Here is a 21,382-nt window from a genome sequence, read left to right as displayed (position 1 = left end):
ATACAAGAATTGAATAAGCATCTGGAAAAAATACCCACTAATGAAAAGTAGCTGGCACTGCTCACCCTAAAAAAGGAGGAAGGAATATATATTTGATGATCACCTACCATGTGTCAAGTAATCTATCTAGTAGGTACTTTAGGTAGGAAACTAATTCATCACAGCTCACTGGATAAGAAGTGAACCATCCAGAGGGAGTCCCTATACATCCCTCCTGTTAGGTGCAGGTTACTGAAGCAGGCAAAGGGCTTTTTTCCTCCCAAGACCCTATGTGGACCTTCCTTCTACATCTGGTCTAATCCAACAAACCCTAAGCAACTAGGAAGAATGGAGTGTGAACACAATAGTAATGACATGATTATCTCCAGAAGGTATACGTATTACGAATTGAGTCAGTACAGGTACAGGTAGAAACAACATTTGTGGAAGCAAGGTACATTGAAGATTATAGTGTTTAATATATTTATGTACTCAAAATGGCATCCAGCAAACAGTGGGATGTAGAAGTAACACTAGGTTAATAGTTGCAGATAATGAAAACTGAGAAAAAACTCTGTGTCAACCCACCATTTTAGCCAAAAATTTAAGAAGTAGACTTAACCATCACTAAAATAAACACACTCTAAAACCAAAGGGTAACACATACATGCAGTGTTTTAGTAAAACCCAACAGTGAATAAGTAAAAAAATAGGAAAGAAAGCTGGATCTCTGAGAAAAAAATCAAAAGTAATGTCACCTGTGAAAGGTTACATTGAATGTAAGGACCAATGGCAGAAAGAGAACTTTAAAAAACTAAATATGAAATGTAGGTATTTTAAGTAGGACACAAGAAAGTAGAGCATTTGTGAAACATAAGAAAAAGCCACAAGAGTCAGATGAAAATCCAGCAGAATCACAAAGACATAGATAGATTTAAGATAAGAAAGTTTTTATTTCTTGAGCTAAAATGCAATAACAGAATTAAAATCCACATTGCAAGACTTAAATGGTGATTTTCACACTGTGAGAAATCAAACCAATGATGCAGTGAGTGGTCATACCTGAAATATTCTCCCATGATATTATGGGGAAAGAAAAAATCTAAATAATGACTATGTAGGTTAGGTAGAAAATACTTAAATATACAACAACAGTAAATATTTACAAAACATTTTTCAAAGGACTTTACATACATTCTACCCTCTAATTCTCTCAAAAATGTATTCTCATATATAGAGATATAGAAACTGTGGGAAAATGGCTAGCTTAAGTCACACAGCTAGAAGGGAGACAAAAAATTACAACCGAGGTCATTTAACATCAAAAATTACAACCAAGTTCATGTAACATATACAGTTACTCACTCTCATCTCCTATTTCTCATTGTTCAACTTTTTCCTCACCAGGTAACTTGCCTGAACTTCTGACATGAATTATTCATCTCATCTGAAGAGCCTCTGAGACAAACCGATCTCACGCCCAAACCTCACTGCTCATCTGAATGCAGAACCCTTGGTAGGGGACAGAACTGGTATGCATTTAGTTGAGTTGAGCCCAATTTAGAGACTGCTGCAGGTCTGCCTTCATCAGGTACAATAAAGCCTGAGTTTCTTCCAAGAGAACGTGAGTGAGACTTGGGATGAGGTAGCTTCACAGTGTGATGGCCAAAGAGCTGCACTGAGCAAGTGTCCAAGACACCAGGAAGCAGAGGGGCCACATAAATGTGGGAGGCTGTATGAATGTTTAGTCTACCACGATACATTAAATTATGTAAATACACTAGTTACAGGATTTAAAATAAATAACTAAACAAATAGATGTTATTAATATATATATATTACCTTCAGTAATAAGTAAATAAAGAAACTAAAATGTTTAGCCCTGGCTGGTGTAGCTCAGTGGATTGAGCGCAGGCCTGTGAACCAGAGGATCGTGGTTTAATTCCCAGTCAGGGCACATGCCTGGGTTGCAAGCCAGTTCCCTGCAGGCCAGTTCCCAGCAGGGGACACATGGGAGGCAACCATACATTGATGTTTCTCTCCCTCTCTTCTTCCCTTCTAAAGATAAATAAATAAATAAATATTAAAAAAAAACTAAAATGTTTTTAAAGTATTTTCATTCTACTACTAAACAACTATTGAAATTAAAACTAGAATGCTAACTTTCCAAATTCCTAGACAAGTAAAACAAAAATATAGTTCATATTAGAAATAAAAGGAGACTCTAAAGAAGGACAAAAATAGAAAAGCATAAAACAAAATACTAAAAAAGAACTATCATGTATTTAAATTATACTAAATGGTTAACTCCCCTATTACAAGACAATGATACATAGTGTTAAATCAAACAAACTAATATCCAAATATTTATTGGCAAAAACTCCTCAGCAATTCTGAGACATCTTAGTGTAGAAACTAAGATATTACCTTCATTTAATGCAAAGTATTTCCAGCTGTAAATAGAAAGAAAGTCCAAAAATGCATAGAGTTTGTGCATCAAACCTGACACTCAGAGCTGAGCAGTTTGGAAGTCTGCATCTAAATGCTTCATAAAATCATTTTAATAGCATTGAAGTTACCCATAGTAATAGATACATGACCCCATTTCTGTGTTTTCTAGCATGAAAAAAAGTTTTATTTTTCTAAATCATGAAAACAACAGTGGCATTGAAATATTTGATGGGGTGAGCAGAGGAAATGTGGAGGAAAAATATGAATCCTTAAGCTAATGGTAAAGCTCTGATTTACTTCTCTACTTTTATATGTATTGTTAGAAAACTTGGTACAATATTGAAGTATAAAGACAAGAGAAATTACTAGCAGTAATTCAGATAAAACTTTCAAGAGAGTTCATTATGATTGAGATAAGTTCTTTATTTCTGTGCCTCTGCCCCAACCAAAAACTTTTTGGTCTCTCCAAAACTTTTTTATATTTTCTTCATTGTTATAAATAAAACCTCAGGGTTTTTCCCTCTCTACTCCAAGGACATTTAATGGGTTTTCCAAAGTCATATCTACATGTTTGAGAGAATTATTACAGTATAGAAATGTGTACATGCCTTCAAAGTCCTTACCATTAATCCTTAGGAAATTGTGCAGTTAAAAGGAAAGATGTTTGTATGATTTTTTTCTCTTCATTTCTATCCTTGATATGAACTGGATCCAGAAACATATAAAATATGAAGAATAAAAAACACACCCAAGATAAAAGCAGCAGTGACTACCAAAAGGCTTTTCATGGCTCTAAGTATTCATTTTAGCAGCTTCAAAAATATTTGAATTGGCTATACATAATCGCATCAATTCATAAGTTAATCCATACTTTCCAGCCATTAAAAGAATAAGAAATAAGTTAATAAAAATTAAAGAAGGGAGGAAGGAAGGAAGGAAGGAAGGAAGGAAGGAAGGAAGGAAGGAAGGAAGGAAGGAGGGAAATCTAAAATTCTGAAATACTGAGAGTGGTCAACTCTATGATAACCTCGTAAAATGTGTGTCTGCTTTATTAATATTGCCATATTTGTTATACTTTACCACCACTTACATAATTATCAATAGCATATAGAGCCAACCTGAAATTGAAGAGAAAAGAATGATACCAACCACATTATAAGAGTACATTGTAAGCCAACAGATCCTTAGTAGAGTCAAAATATTCCTCTGTAACTTAAAGACACATCTCAAACTGTGAAAGAAATTATCAAAGCAGATATAGAAAGTAACTCTCAAAATCATAGATAATGTTATCACTACTATGAAATGCTATTCAGAGTTTTATTATAAAGGATATAATTGTTTTCTTTTCTGTCACATCAGTAGTTTGATTTTATATGAAAAATCTTCATTTTGCAATGAAGACCATAGAAATTAACCTGGAAGATAAGTTATTACAAGTCCTCTATAGTCTGTGTTTTTGTTAGGTATTTCACACTCCATACTGCTCATATGAATGGTATTTAAAAAAGAAGAAGAAACCCAACTTGAACAGAGCATAAACCCAAGGGACAGAACTAAATTATAGACTACCATGAACTCCTACCAGAACTCATCCTTGCTGATGACACTTATCTCTAACACCATATTTCTATTTGGCCTTTAACATCAACCTTTTGATACTTTCTCACTCTGTGGTTAGTCTATAACCCTCTCTGCTGCATCACAACTAGGAATAAATTTCAGGTATATTTTTAGGTGGGATAATCTTCTCACTCCTGTCATCACAGTAGTCCTGAGGAGGCACAAAGGGATGAGAGGAGACAAAAATTAAACAACCTGTCTAGATCTCTGCCTTCACCTTGAACTGAGCTGGGAGGTGAGGAGGCTTGCACCCAAGTGGAAGAGATTCAACATAGGGTACAAGATAAAACACTCCCCCCACGCTCACTGGTAAAGGCACATATATTCTTGGCATGGTAGTATGACATGATAGTATGGACATGATGATGTACAAGGCCTTCCAGTCCCAAAGTCTCAACCCCACCACTTGACATTATATTATTAGAGGTCTATGCCTTCGTGATTATCAATGAAGTGGATCCTACAGTGTAAGCAGATACCCAAGAGGAATGAAATGGCAGCTACTTGAAGGCAGAAATACAGAAAAGCTGAAATATGGGATGAAAATTTTGTGATGAAAAAGGCTACTGAGAGGGTAGGCAACTATAAATAAAACAATAAAATAAACAAATTCTATATATGTCACTCTCCCTCGATAAAGTTCCAGGCCCTTATTAAGGAAAGGGAGCAATAAGAATCAAAGCAAATAAAATATGTATCGGGTACCTAGCATGTAACTACATTGTAGCTGCGGGCTATAAGAAATAAAATGTAAAAAGAAAAGTAGAAATGTAAGAAAAAGATATAATAACAGAAATCAAAGTTACGACAATAACTAAGAGACTGCAAAGCAAATTCCAAATACACACCTTGGACAAAATGTGAGAATTTTCAATTCCATGTTCAGCCCTATCTGTAGACTTCATCCCATTGTTGATAGGATTATAAACTGGTGTCTGATGAGAAAAATCTCAGCTACTCCTCATCTCTGAGGGCTACATTTACAGGTGACTAACTGTGTTCAAATGTTTTTAAAATATTGAAAATTTACGTCTCCTGGAGAACAAAACCGAAGTCGTATGATTTCTTTGAAATAAATATATAAAACACAAAAGAAAAAGATATACAAAATATTGAGCTGGCCAAGAAGTCCATTATGTTTTTTTCCATAAACTAAAAGATATTTTTAAAATTTTCATCAATAACTTTGTTAATTTGGATATTTTGAGTGTGTTGGCTCTCTCCTGTGCAGTAAAACGTTGATTGTTCTCAATGTCTTGCTTTGATCTCTGTCAACTTCAGCTGATCTCCCTGACCATGGATCATCCTCATCCAGCAAGAAATCTCCAGCATGAAACTTCACAAACCCCTTTCGACATGTTCCATCAGTCACAGCACCTTCTCCACAGAGTGCACAATTCCTTTTGTGTTTCAGTTGCATTTTTATTTTTCTTGAAATAATAAAGTATAATATGCCAAAATGTTGTGTACTTTCTTCCATCTTTAATATTAAAATGACTATGCAAAAATTCACCAAATTTGATAAGTGTTTTTAAGTGCACGCTGATGTGACATTAAAGCAGATAATTGTGACAGTTGTCATAATACAATCTAACCAAATTGTTCTGAATTAAATTAAAGACAACTGAGTGCTTCTATAGCCATCTTATGGAATAAAACAAATGAACATTTTGGCCAACCCAATATTTTTTCCTCTCTCAATTCCTAGAGTGAAAACTTCCTGAAACAATTCCTCACAAACACAGCAGCTGTCTCAGCATTCAAGTGTGAAGCCTGAACTTTTGCAATGGGTGATACCAAAAAAGACTCCATGTCTCCTTAAACAACTTTTTAAAAATCAGGTTCTTTTTCAATAGCTTTTTTTATCCACTGTCAGCAAATTTTTGTTGATCATCTCCACTGAGCAAACCAATTAGCTTTAAATAAAGAATGTGAAGTTTTGATCACTTGATCCCTTTATTCAAGGAGCTTGAGGATTGTGGAAGAGGTTAAGACATGACCAGAAAACACCTATAATGCAAGTCAGAAAATAGTAATGCCAAAAGAAAAACTAAAGCAAAATGCTAGGAAATTTCAGAGGAAGCAGAAATCATTCCCACCACATTGGGGGGGGACAGGTAGTTTTTCATGGAGAACACAGCAGCTGCATCAGGTTGGTAGAAGCTGAAGAAATTCCAAGGGAAAGAACTAGTTCAATGAAAGTAGCAAATGTGGAAAAAAAACAGGATGTTTATGAGGAAAGACATGTAGTCTTTCAGTATGTAGTCATGCAGTCTTTCAGTTCTGTATGTTCAGTATATTAAAAATGAAATGCTAGACTTCCATGGTTTTCTAGGAGTTAGTTGCTTATATTCAGATTTTCAAGACACATTTTTGTACAAACTATAGGCTATCTTCTGTTGAAATAATATCCTTAAATTTACATCTGGGACCTTCTAGCTCAACCCTCTATTTTAACAGAATTGAAAACCTGAATTTGGAAGAGGATAAATGACATTTCCAAGTCCATAAAGCTAAATTAATGGCAGCACTGATACCCATGTCAAAGTGTATTATTCCAGTCTTGGAGGAAGGATTTTCCCTGGTCCTTGAATACTCTCTTTACTCCATACCCTACCTGTCACTCTCTTCCCATTCATGCCAAATTATGCATTGGTTCAGAGGCTAGTCCCAGCAATCTGAACAAGGAAGAGAGTATTGTCTGTGTAAGAGGCTAATTGGTCCACACAGAGAATTAGCCTCTACCTTGGCTTCATTCACTGCAGGGTCCAACAGAAAATCCTTACTGGACCCTTATTAAAAGATTCACGACAATGTTTTGGCCAAGGAAAGGAATTTCTAAAAAAAGAACCAATAAACTATGAAACGCCCTCAAAAAATTAAAAATGGAATTGTCTTTCAACCCAGAGATTTCAAATATACCCTAAGAATCCCAAAACAACAGTTTAAAAGAACTTATGCACCCCAATGTTCATGGCAGCATTATTTTCAATAGCCAAGTGCTGGAAACAGCCTAAGTACCCATCAGCAAAGGAGGAGATCAAAAACCTGTGGTACATTTACACAATGGAATACTACACAGCAGAAAAAAAGAATGAACTCTTACCTTTCATGACAGCATGGATGGAACTGAACAACATTATGCTAAGTGAAATAAGCCAGGTGGTGAAAGACAAATACCATATGATCTCATTTATGAGAGGAGTCTAATGAACAAAATAAAGTAATAAGCAAAAAAGAACCAGAGACATGGAAACGTGGAGCAAACTGACAACAGCTTGAAAGGAGGGTATAGGAAGATAATGGTGGAAAGAAAAGGAAGGGACTATCAAAGAACATGTATGAATGACCCAAGACATGGACAACGGTGAGGGGACTGACTGTGGGAGCAGAGGTTGGCTAGGAGGGCAAAGAGGGAAAAACTGGGATAACTGTAATAGAATATCAAGATTTTTTAAAAAAGAAAATATTTTTTAAAAGAAGAACCAATAGCAGTTGAAATGCATTAATCATAACTTTCTTCGATTTGACTCCCTCTAGAGTATGTTAGAGGAAAATACTTGATTCACTGAATTATTTTTAATACATATTTTAAAACATGTAAAGTACTTGGCTATAATACTCCCCCTCCCCTGCAAAATCTACCAGTTTTCTTTTGTAAAAAAAAAAGCAAAATCAATTTAGATTTTCTTAACTTTCTTAATGAACAGAGCTGAATGTTTCTATTGAGTAAACTGCAAAGTTATATCTCTAACTCATTCACCTAGGGATATCAGGACCAGAGATCTCTAAAATCAAGTCATTAAATATTGGTTTTGTGACTTAAAGTACCCAAATTCCAAATTCCAAATAACTTTAGTGTGAGGCAGATAGTGTTTTTTAAGAAGCTAGTATTTAATAAATGCTATCAAATCAAATGAACTGATCACAAAGCCTTCATTTATACAATTTAAAGTTCACTAACAAATTCAATTAATTTCAGCTTTTTACATATATAATGACCATACATTCATTTGTAAATGTGCATATGCATTGTAAAATGCCCTTTATGGTAAGATATGCATGCATTAGTTCCATATTGCAAAAAAAACAAAATCAGGGACTTGTTTAATTCTCCTAGAATTTTAACATTTGAATATATTTGAGAGATTTCTTCCACATGTTTTGCATTCTCAATCTCAGGTAGATTTATTCAACATGATAGTTTTCTCAAGGTCACTGAAGTATTAAGTACCACCCATCGATAATAATAGAAATATTGATTAAATCCCTCATAGGAATAATACTCATGCTAGGAGAATCAAGCTGCATCAGAGTTTTATCCTTTCCCATTCTAGCAGAAAACCTGTATAAAGTATGTGTAAATACACACTTTATAAATGTATATATGTGTACATACACAGGTATAGACATAGTTCTGGATGTAGATATATATTTCTGTGAGCTCTGTTAGTGAGCTTCTGTGCGTCTATGTTAGGTAGACATTATTACAGTGTTATTAGCACCTACCCCCTCAAAATTTAAATAATGTATATATAGAAACTTGGAAATAATATGGAAGAAGAAACCATGAATTACTTGAAAATACCTTAACACTTATCTGCTTTTATGCAGGAAATCTACTGTACAGAGAAACACATTCCATTTTAGACAGCCCTCACGGTCCAAAATGTATGTCATTCTTTTTCGGTAATGTCCCTCCCAGTTAAGAAAGCTCTCATTACTCTTTGGGTCCCAGCTATTAGTTGATTAGTAAAGTACTTTGGCTTGTCTATTAATATTAATAATTAACTTGATTGATTAATATCTTCAAGGGTCAGCAGTAAGTCATGCTGGTGGGAACCTGTAACAGACTGGTTATTTATTTGATCACTATGGTGCATTAAGAGTTCATTTTGACTTCCTTGAATTCTGTAAAGCAGAGAATTGCTCACTTTCTGTAAGATTATCACAAGTTGCAAAATGCAGTGAGTAATCCTTCTTATATTGTATTACATAGTTGTGGGATGATTCCTGATGTCAATAGACCATTTCCCATTCCCCAGACTGGACTCACTTGACTTTCAGTTTATTTAACTGACACCCTTGTTTGAAATTCTGGGTGCTTCTTATCCCTTTGAGTCACACACAGCGTCTGGGAACCTCTGCTCTGGCACTTTTAGCACCTCATTAATTACTAACTGTGGCAAAGTCCTGCTGTTTTGCAACTCCTCTGCCTTTGTTGGGAAATCACAACTGCTTGCTAGAATGAGAAGGCAGGACAATAGTTATCTGCCAAATGTCCAGTTTGGGTGCATATTACAAAGACTCCTTATCTTAGGGTCTTGTAATTTTCCTAGGTACTCAAACTTGATAAGATAATACATTGTGTTTCTAAAGTATCTTTAAGTTTAACACCAGGGCAACCCAGGAAACATTTGCATTCAGCTAATATTCAGAGAAGTCAGATCATTGTTAAAGTTGTAAGCGAGAACAGGTGATGAGATAGAAGACCCTCTCCTAGTCCACACAGACATCTTTCAGATGAAGAGCCCAAAACAAAATAGCCAAAGGCAAACAGCACTCTCAACCTCTTCATCCTTAGTGCTTACTGTCTGAAGCTCCCATTTGGCTCTCAATACGTGCTCTGCTCCACTGTTGTTTATTTTTTCTGCATACAAGTTCTGACCCACCCCTTCAATGAATTTTAAGCCTCATGTATACAAGTGTGTATATATGTATACATAATATTTTTATGTATTATCATTAGCAACTAGCAGAATACTCCACATATTTCCATATGTAGATGTTTAAAATACATGTTATTTTTCTACTATGAAATATACAAAATAAAAGTACAAGTCATTCTATAAATCAGTGCAAGGTCTTGAGTAACTGCTAACATAATTTGATAAAGAATCAATATGTTAAACCAATCTGATGACCAATGTCAACATGGCAGATATAGTGAACAGATGCAGTAAGTCTAATCCGCACCAGTATAGAAATGTGTCGTTGTCCTTCCTAGTACATTTACTAATAAAGAGATTAAACACTTTTGAAATCAGTATTCCTCCATCTGAGGGGTTAAATAAGAGTAAAAGGAATCTAAAGGATAGCTTCCCACAATCCTGAAGAATACCCATTCATTCCTTTCATATCGAACCCTAAGATTCTCAATCAAGTTAACTATTCAGATTTGCTTTCCATCTTCCTCTGAAGTTTTTAGTTATCTTTGGTTATCTGAACAGTTACCTTTCACACCAGCTCTTGCCCAAACAAAGATTTAAAACTGTTGACAATCATTCACTGATCCAGGTGGGTGCAGCACCTGATAAAGGAATGCAGACTGATTGGAGTTCCACTTCCACTTTGACTCCATCAGATATTTTAAACCTCTGTCTCATCCCATAGTCCCTCCTTTCCACGTGTCCCTCCCTTCTCTGTGAGTCTACATCCTCTTGTCACCTGGTAATAGGATATAGGGCCACTGAGACAAAAATAAGCTCCCACAAGGTCACTAGATGAAAGGGCTGGGACATCATGGGATTAGCAGTATTTCCTAGGCTTCCCTGTTAACAAAGGGCATCTGGGTTGCATGTTAGATGTGTAAATGAATAGGTGTCTCACCTGGAAATTAATTTCTGATCCGGTGGGTTATAAACCAAGACTGGAATCTATTTTGTTAACAAATGCTCTAAGTGGGTCATATCTTTACGTACATTCAGGAAAGAGTAGAGTAGTGTGTTCAGCCACAATGGTATACCAGAACCTCCTGAGTCATGTTTAAATCATACAGATGCCCAAACACCAAGAGATTCTGAGTTACTTGTGTTGAAATAGTCTATTGAGCAGTATATTAAAAGCTCCTTTAAATTATTAGTATATCATTGAAGCAGCTTCTCAAGCTTTTATGTGCATGCATATCACCTAGAAGAATGGTTAGGATGATTCAGTAGATAGTGATTCATCGGGTCAAGGTCAGGGCGCTGGCATCTGCATTTCTAAGAAGATGTTCTCAGGGATACTGCTCTGTGGACCCCATGAGAGCAAAAAGGCCAGTTTAACTGATATCTTTGAGAATGGAGCCAAAGCTAGAGCTAGGGCTTCCTCCCTCATCTTCCCTCTCCATCTCTCTCTGCCACACACACACACACACACACACACACACACACACACAACTTATTTATATATTTTAGATTCCAGTGGTGAGTGAGATGAATAGCACGGAAGACTGAGAATAACATGCAAACCTACATAGATGAAAGAATTGTCAGGTTGACAACATGCCATGGTGCCTTGCATGGAGCCTGGAACGTGAGCTCTCAGGAATTGCGGTTGGATGTGGATCTGGACATTCTAAAGGGGCACATGAACAAAATGGGCCATTCACTTGGTCTCAAAGAAGTGAGGGGAAAATTCAAGCCTAGATGTTTCCTTTGAACAATAGTAATAACTTCAATACCTGCCCTGCCTATTAAATATGCCCCAAAATCTGGCTTAACACTCAGGTATTCGAAGACTGAACTAACCTAGTTCTGCTCACTTTTGTGTATTCTGAAGAGTAACTATTGTTATGGATGAAAAATATAGAGTATAACATTTTCATTGTAGATATATTTCCTTACATCTCCTTCATGACTAAATTATGAGTTCCTGGAGAACCATGCCTTTCAATGCTTTGTTGTTACTCTCACAACATTTAAAGAATGTATGCCCATTGCCCACATAATAGACACTCAGCATGATCCTTAACTGACAGCATAGAAGCAGAATCCAAGAAGCATGTATACACAGCAGTAATTTGAAAATAAATGAGTAAATTTCTGCAGTATTAGTATAGGGTAATACATGGAATGAATATGTTGTCTTATTTATTTGAGAACATCAAAGTTCTTTTCCTTTAAGAATGACTAAAAAAAAGAAAAGAAAGCTATGGCACTGACCAGTGCGGTTCAGTTGCTTGGGTGTGTCCCACAAGGCAGAAGGTCACTGGTTTGATTCACAGTCAGGGCACGTGCTTGGGTTGTGGATTCTGTCCCCATCTGAGGAATGTACAACTCTCATTGATGTTTCTAACTCTCTCTAAAAATAAGTAAGTAAAATCTTAAAAGAAAAAAAGCCATGGCCACTTGTATGGCAAGTTCATATTCAAGATCCCTATTATAAAAGTAAATGTGGGCTTCAGTTAAGAATATGTATACAGAATATTAGATCTCCCTTCTAGTGTATTTGGAATTCACCTGACCCTGGACTTTGCAAATACATATATATGAAAGTCAATGGAAAATTATTAAAAGAACCAGAATTAAAGTATTCAACTCAAAGAAATGAGTAAATTCATGATTATTTTAAACTATATAAAGGGTTCTTCTTTTGAAAATGGTAATGATGATTAAATATAATGCCCATAGAAAGGAGTTAAAGGGATATTGAATAGATGTGAATGAGTGAATTAAACTGGTAAATGAATAAGCTGTTTGTAAACATCTTTGGTATGAAACAAAAGATATGGATGGATTTCGAAAGTAGCGTGACTGATGAAACACTGGATGTTGAATGCAATGGCATTCAGAATCCTGGTGTAGTCACAAATATCCTAGAAATGAGAAAGATTGAGTTTTAGCCTCCTCTTTGCCAGTATGGCTTCAGGCAAACCACTTAATCTTTCAGATATCATCTCCAAAATAAAATAATACATACTGGATGACCTTTAAGTGCCCATTCAGTTCTAGAATTCTATGAATAGAGCAAGTCAAGTTAAGCTAGCACTTTTATTAAGAATCAGATGTTTTATCAGGTTTTAGGCAAAGATTCCGATGTGCTTTAGGAATTTTCATACAGAATCTTTAGGCTGGCATAACTTGCCATTGAAAGGAAATGAAGTTTGTTCTATATTTCTAAAAGTTTGCAAAGACTGGAAATTCCCTCCTCCAAAGGTCTTTAAAAAGAGTACACTTTTGCCTCTCAGGGATGCTTTCAGTGTTCTCCTGTCCCGAGCTCACACGGAAACAGGTTTCTCCATTGTACTCCTGCCCCCATGTACCGGCAGTGACAGCATAGAGCCCTGTGTGGGAAGGACCCTAGGCCTCATGCGTTCCAGTGCCACTGTCACAAGGATAATGTACACGGCAGAGGGAGGGAGTGGTGGCACCTTAACAGAATATTTGCTGAACATGCAAGATGTGATTAAATACCAAACCCTTCACGTTCTCTAAAATGTATGTGCTTCAACTGCTATTAAAGGTAATCATTCTTTCACAATAGACATAAAATAATCCATTCTTGTATGCAATTTTTAAATACCTATTAATCTAACAACAACAAATATATTTTATTCCAAAAGATCCTGCTGCTCCATTTTTCAATCAATCTTACCCGTTATCAATAAGGACCTGTCTAATCTTGCACTGTAAATTATCCATCACTTCCCTCTTTGTTATTTTGGTGGAAATTGTCTATTTTTATTCCCTTATCTATTCCCCTTTGGCCCACATATCTTGATTCATATATGCCAGGACCTATGCAGACGGATAGAATCAGAATCTGACCTAGGAGACATCTAGCTCAATAACCACCAAGTGTATTTATCACTCAGGCTGTATGTCCAGCACAAGCAGCAGTGGGTGAGGAGGGAGGGGCGCTCACCAAACTCCCACAGGGACCTCGTCTGATAGAAGATTCATTTTTTTCCATGTGCTTCTATAACCATCGCAGCACCAGAAAGAGAACATTGTAAACCTGTCCCTGGCTCTTAAAGCTTTTATCTTGCAGTGACCTAGTATCACTTCTGCTCTTATTTCTTTCAGTTTACATATTCTATGCTAAATTTTTAAAAGCGGAGCAGCATGGAAATGAAATCTCTACAGGTGTCCAGAAAGCATAGTGGAAAGAGATTATTTGCTGAACAGCCCAATAGCTACTCCATAAGGCCATGGCAGGGCCAGCATTATAGGGGTAACTCCTACAGTCATTTTCACACATACTTGAGTATTGTACGAGATGTGTCTGGCCCCCAGGCCTTTGAATCAATATATTAGGTCCCACCAATACAGGGAGAAATATTAGTTCATTCCTGAACTTTTATTATAATTTCCTTATAGGCATTGTACACGAGACCCTGGATATCCATAATCATTCTACCCCTACACTATGAAAAGGGACATGGATGATGAACTGTGCAAAGGAGACTAGACTATGACTTCTTTGTCCATCTCTCCCACTTTCTTTCCTCCAGTCCCAGAAGGATTCTTTACATCTTCTTCCCTCTGACAAGGCTATCTTTTACATCCTGATTACTCAGTACATTGTAACTTCCAATGAAACCCTGTATTTAGACTGCCAACTGTAGTTGTATATATGTATTTTAAAAAAACAAACTTTAGCATGTAGAAATTTCTTGTCTCTCAGCAAGGCAAAACTAATACTAAACAGACATTCAAGAAAGGCAGCTTTGAAGTTCAAGGCAGAACAATACAATTATGGTCTAAGTAATATCTGTCCTTACCCCCAACTAATAAATGGTCTTGTTTCAATGTATAGAGTAGCTGTAGGGAACATAACATTCAGGGAATAAAAAATGCATCTGCTTAACATTTTCAAAACTGTTATCTTCAAATGAGCAATGGAGAATATTGAACTTCAGGGTTATAGTTAAACAAAATGTTTGTCACCAGCGGGGGCTATGTTAAAATGTAGCATCAGTACTAGTATCTAATCAGAAATACCTGTGTTGTCACTGAGGGCTCCTGTATGAAGTATTTAGAAGTCAGTCACACCAGAGAAATAGCCTTTCATACAATTCTCAGTAACAAGTATCAATGATAGTAGCATTTTCAATAACAATTAATTTTAAAAAGAAAATGGGTGAAGAGTAAAAATGGCACAGTGTGTTTTGCTTCACCTTCTTGTGTTTGAAAAGTATATACTCCTCTACTTTCACCTTTAAATGCACTTTCTGGGTAATTTTCCTTCTTTCTTAGCTCGTAGAACATGCCAACTCTCAGGTCAATCTGTACCAGGGAACTTTAAATTATTTTTATAACAATCCATTGTGTAGTATTTATACAAGTTACTCAAATGTTGTGAGAATTGCAATGAGGTGTCTACTTCAAATTTTTATTAGTGCTTAACAGGACCATCCCTAGAAAACTGAGTTCACCCTTGAATCACTGACTCCTCCCCTTCTTCTGCTTCTCCTTGCAGCTTCTATTTCTGCCCCCACCTGTCTACCTCCCATAATTACTCAGCACCCTTATCAGACATGTCTCCCATGTCCATTTGCAAATGCCCTGCACAGACCGGACCTTCTCCTCTTGCCAAATGCCAGGGATCTGTTAAAAAGAAAAAAAGTCTAGTTAAAGTAATTTATTTGATTCTTAATTTTCTTGGGAACATTTGCATTTAAAATAAATTTCTAATTATAATGATTTCAAGTAGTAGTACTTGCATATTAGAAGTTATTGTCTATTACTTAAAGTTTGTTATTATTGCTTAGCTCTTAGAAGTCAAACTGGCTTTGAATTTCTGACTCTTATACCTTGTATCTTTAACAAAACACAAAAGATAATGTACTTTACATAACTTACAATGTGACTAAGTAAAAGATCGACTCTTATCACAAATAATGAAAACTCACCGTAAAGCCGTGCAAGATTGATGTATCACTTCTAGGTAAGTCAGAGTAAACATGAACACTGAGGCAGACACCACCAGTTTATTTCCCTCCTTTCTTAAACCCTTGGGGTAAATCTATTCTGTAGGGCAAAATTATCAAATCCATTTTATTAACTCTTGGAATTTTGAACTTTAGTAAGATATTGACTTTATATTTCTGCATGTTAGAATGGTAAGTTCTTCTGACCATTTTAGTAGCCAAAAAAAGGACTCCCAGCAAGAAGGCATTTATACAGTCGTTCTTTTTAATGAGAAGACTTCTAAGTTGCATTCACAAATCTAAAGTAATGCTATCCTAGCCCTCGAGACAAGAAAGAATGGAGGGAAAATAACAGGCTGAAGTTACCTCTATATTAGGGAAACCCTTGTGACTTCCCCCAAGATCAGAATTCCCCAACAATTTTTTTCTCAATGAGTTCCAAACCATAATGGCTTTCTACTTATGGACTTAAGGCCAAAAATTTATCCCAGAAATGGCCTGGAACTTTGTACTGATTTAATATTTTGAGGCCTCAAGACATTACTTGAAACTCAATTCAGAGAAAAAGACTAAACTAGAAGTGCAACACTCTTCACAGAGGGGGTATATAGTAAACCTTGGTATTACTTTCTTGTCTGAATTCACTTAGTTTTTTTACTTCAAGGGGTTCAGAAGCTTGACTGTATACAGATAAATAAACTGCATATTAGCTCTGTAACGGAATAAAAAAACCTCCGATAACCTTTGTAGCTCCTCATATCAAAAGGTAGAGACTGTTGAGTAAACCTTGGAACCTGGTATAACCCTATAACTTGCTTTAATCAACAGAATGTAGTGGAAATAAAACTGTAAAACTTCCAAAGCATCTTTCAGCTTCCCCTTTCATGTATCTAGAACCCAGAGAGCTTCACGCTCAGAGCATGAAAAACCACCTGAGGAGGGAAGCCTACTTTTCTGTCAGCTCAGCTGAGTCTAGATCTACTGACCTGACAGCCAGCTGACGTAGCACATGAGTGGCTCACCCATTTGAGCATATAAGGGAAGTCCAAGAGAAAAATCAGTCAACTCACAAAACTGTGATCTGTCTTTAAGTAGTTGACATTGGAAGCCACTAACTTTAGGGGGGCTTTTTGTATAGCAATACGTAATAGACAGAAGCTCCCTGGGAAGAAAAGTCCTTTGTCTCCCTCCATCTTCTTGTAGAATACTTCTCACTGAGGCAATGTCACCCATGAATATAGAACACCACCGATAAGGTTGGCAAAAGTGGAAACAAAGCTAGCATCCAAGTGTCAGGACTACCAGGCAACCAGAGCCTTTTCTATTCCTCATAACGGCTTGAAATTCCCTACATCTGGGACACAGCCCACAGGGCAATGTGAAATCAAAATATATGTGTAAGAAAGAAAGTATTATATGGGGAACAAGAAGGAGAGAAGGGCAGAGCTAAGCTAACTCTTTGTCACTAATAAGTGAGCTAGGGTTAGGTTCCAGAGTAGGAAGCTTCTAATAGGGGGAGGGTCATACACCCAAATGGCTGAGACACCGCAGGGAACTTTTGGATAAGGCTGGGTGCACAAAACACTGTCGGGGGAGAACAAATTGCAAAGGGTACTAGAATATGTGGGGAATGGTGGAGGGTGAGGGTGGGCTGGGAGAGTGAAAGCAGAGCCACCCAAGAAGGCCAACTCTCATTACTCTGGTTACTCTAAATACTTGTAGGAAAGAAGAGAAATGAAACATTATTTTTTTCCTCACAGGAGAGGAATTTACTCACAGTGTAGCTAGAGTAAATTGGTCAAATCACTAACTTACATGGACATCACACAGGTATTAACAACACTCCTGCAAGGCCAGGCCAGTAATGAGCCACACTGAACTGCGGGAGGAGGAGGAGACCTGATACCTCTCCCAGACTATGGCTACCTCCCTAGCAAGCAGTCACATGAGCGTGACCACTGACCTCCACAAGAAAGATAGAAGAGCTTATCCCTCCACCTCTGAATCAGGGCCAGTCTGAATCGAAGGAAGAAATCCTTCCTTCTCTGCATTAAGACTCACCAACAGGCCTTTCAAAACTGCAGATCTCAGACAGAGCTTATCTTTCCTCCCACACCCAACCATTGTTCCTCTGTCTACAACATACCACACACAGTCTCTATCGTGCAACATTTATCTGTGGAAGCTTAAATGGTTTATATGCCTGCTTTCCTCCCTCACTGAGGGTGTTCTCCTTGGGGGCAAGGCCCTAGTATTCATAGTTTTGTATCTTGAGAGCCTCGCATGGTATTTGCCACATGTTCACTAGCTTTTGAAATAAGAATAACTTGCAGACAAAAACTAGCTACTCAAATGCATGGGTAGGGACAAACGTAAACCATACTTATAAATGATAGGTAAGCATATAGATGGAGAGAGGTTTTTAAAAAAAATATAGCTGCTTTGAAGAGATGTTTCCAAAGCTTATTGAGCATGACCTTATATGCCTCTTCGTGCTGTTTTATTTCTTTCATAAATTGTAACATTACTTTTAACTACACACCAACACACCCTATAAAGTCATACCTTCAATATTCTTCTCTTCAAGGCCATGCATAAAACTCTGCTTCTTTGTCCAGCCTGGAGTCACCCATGGTAGGCACCGTCAACAAACACCTGTGAGATGAATGGATGACTGATTTACCTTACTGCCACCCTTCACTATCTTTTCCAGTAAGAAGGTACCCCTTACTCACCTATCAGTTGTGTGTGACTGGTTTTAGACCTAGCAGGAAAGAATAAATAAGCAAAAAGTGACTTAGTCAAATAGCCTTAAAATCAATGTCATTTTTTGCTATTGCTGTATCCTGACTGCATTGCTCCTTCTTTTCCTGTTTTACCACCTTGTTTCTGATGCTTGCTTATCATTTTGAACATGAAACTGGCTTTGCTCTTTGCCATTCTAATTTTAGTTATTCTAGAGTTCTTCACTCTAGTTTAGCGCATGGCCTTGCTCTGAAGTCTATCATGTGCCCACTTCCTTACTGGATAAGCTTCCTAACGGAAGCCCTGCAGTCTCTCTAAATCCCTCCCCTTCACCCTTCTTGGTTTGAATCAGTGTGTATTCCTCTGGAAAGGCCAGATGACCTGGGAGGAAAAGCACTGGCTTTACATCAGACAACCTTGTTTCTAGTCCCAGCTCCAACACTTTTGTGACACTTAGGGACCCAGCAAGAATTTGCGGAAGACACTTGTACGAAAGGACTACTTATAATAATGCAGAGTTAAGGGAAACAGCATTTGACATGAGGCCCCCAGGGACTAAGAACGGTGGGCAGCCATTTCCACTCTTAGTCTAAAGCGGCAGGAGGGTCAACAGTGAGTGGTATTGAAACCTGGTTGGGAGCTAAGCAGTAGTTTTTACATAAGCTCAGGCAAGTGATCTCACCTTTCTGCGTTCAGTTGTCTCATCTAGAAAACACTGTGTTCTGAACTTGTTCTGAGAGAACACGTGCAAAAGCAACTGAAAAAGAATTACTCATTAGAATTGTCCCTCATCTAGCTTCACATTCTCCCTTTTATAGTGTTTTTATGTTTTTGCTAGTAATCCTTCAACCTAAAGCTGTGACTACAGCCACTTGGTCTTCACTGTTGATTTTCTGAAGAGTTTCCTGGGACAGTAGAGAGAGGGATAAAAAGCTTCACCCAAAGATATAGACAGGGAAAAAAAGGAATAACAGAATAAAAAGAAAAGTCCTCACTAAATGAAATCCACATTTCTTCCTCACTCAGGACTTCTGATAACAATCGGAGATGGAGCGGTGCCTCCAGGGGGTGCAAAAGGTTTTTTCTCGACTCTCGCTAGACATCTGCCTAGAATCCGAGATTTAACATTTGTTCTTCCTTGTCTCAAAGTCTAAAGACATTTAGAAAGATTAAAATAGTCCTGGACCAAGTCATCAAGAATTCCTTTAATAAGTTAGACATTTCCAGAAAATTAACGAGTTTCCAGGCAGATCTCTAAGCCTGAACGTATTCAATTAAACACAATTCCGTAAGCAAAAGCTGTGATGTCATGTAACTAGAAATAGCTTTGATATTTACAATCGTAAATCTGTCTTTCTTTTTTTGGATATATTGCCACTATTCTCAGAGCTGAAAGTGACTTTGGAGATAACATAGTTGAATTCCATCATTTTTCAGATGAAGAAACCTGAAACACAATGACAAATACAGAGTAAGGATTCACTTTGATCCCTGGATTGCTAGCCCGGAGCCCTCCTTGATGTAACACACAACTTCTTTATGTTAAAGATCTACAATCAAACAAAAATTTTGAGGCATTACTTTTTATAGGAAGCACTATTGGATATTCAGTTTGTAAATTTGCTCAGCAATGAACTGATTTGTGAAAAAAGAAGTTATTTCAAATAGGCATGCCAGACAATGCTCACCACAGTTTTACGAGTATCCCATAACTTCATCGTGGAGAAAGAACATTCTTTCTTGTTGACAGAAAGCAATCTATCATGCATATTAATTTTCTCATTTTTAATGCTATATAACCATTTAATCATTTTTTTCAAATTGCTATAATAATTCTGTCTCCTCGATTTCTCTAAAAATAGCAGTTTTTCTTCATCTCCTAATTTCAATGGCTTTCAAATGCTGCTGTCTGCTCTATATTTCAGAGATGACTTCTAGCTGCTTCAGTTACACAGACCCCGCCAGCAGTACCCTGTTTGACTTACTCACGTGCCTCCAGATCAGAGTAACTGGAGAGCGGAGCATTTTCAGGATCTGCATGTCAGCTCTGTGGTATAATGACTGATGTCAGCCCCAACTTTGCCAAACATCTCTCATCACTACTAGTTATATCCCATTCCAAACTATGGGGCTTGCTCTCTCTTTTTGGAGCACACCCCCTTTTACATATTTGCAGTATGGATTCAACAATATGACAATCATTTTCTCTTCTTAAAGTGCCACTGCTGCAATGGACAAAAATAACTTGTTACTGTTGTCACTGCCGGGAGGGGAGTGGGGGTGGCGAAGGAGACAGGAGAAGTTTCATTAACTAATCTGGATGTGTTTAATCCACTCTCTTTGTTCAGCACTATTCTATTCTTCTGGCTTGACTTTCTTAAACGCCAGGTTATCCAAACTCCCTGGGACTTGAATGTTTTCTGGAGAAAAATAACAAGCAAATGTTGACTTCTATGCTGAGTCTATGGTTTTTAACTTGCTTTAAGCTTAGGCCCTGGAAATCATTGGCAGCCACAGACTTCTGTGAGTGTTGCTTTCTTGATTTAAAAAAAAAAAGCTGGGGCGGGGGTGGGGTACTATGTGGCACAAAATAGACATGGCACGCTTTCCCTAAGCTGCTAGGACAGTTGAGGGAATGTAAAGCTCAGCCAGGCAAGTAAACACACATTTAACAGCGCAGTAACATAGATCAGGAAAAAGTTCTAAAGCATAGCATCAAGAGAGAAAGAATACACTCGCCGTTTATTTAATGTTTTCCTTATGTTTCCTCAGAACAGCACTTACTCCTTGACAAGCTTTTCCTGCCCACTGCATCTAGTACGTTTTTTCTGGGATGGCTCAAAAACTACAGCTTCTCACTCTGTTTGTTTATTTATTTACACTACCATTCCCATTCTCATCCAAACTAACATATGTCTGCACAGCACACACAGAAAAGTCTTTCTTCAT

The sequence above is a fragment of the Artibeus jamaicensis genome, unplaced genomic scaffold (genome assembly GCF_021234435.1).
Source record: "Artibeus jamaicensis isolate MK-2021 breed Jamaican fruit bat unplaced genomic scaffold, CSHL_Jam_final contig_387, whole genome shotgun sequence".
Taxonomy (NCBI): Eukaryota; Metazoa; Chordata; class Mammalia; order Chiroptera; family Phyllostomidae; genus Artibeus; species Artibeus jamaicensis.
Note: the sequence above shows the minus strand (reverse complement) of the source record.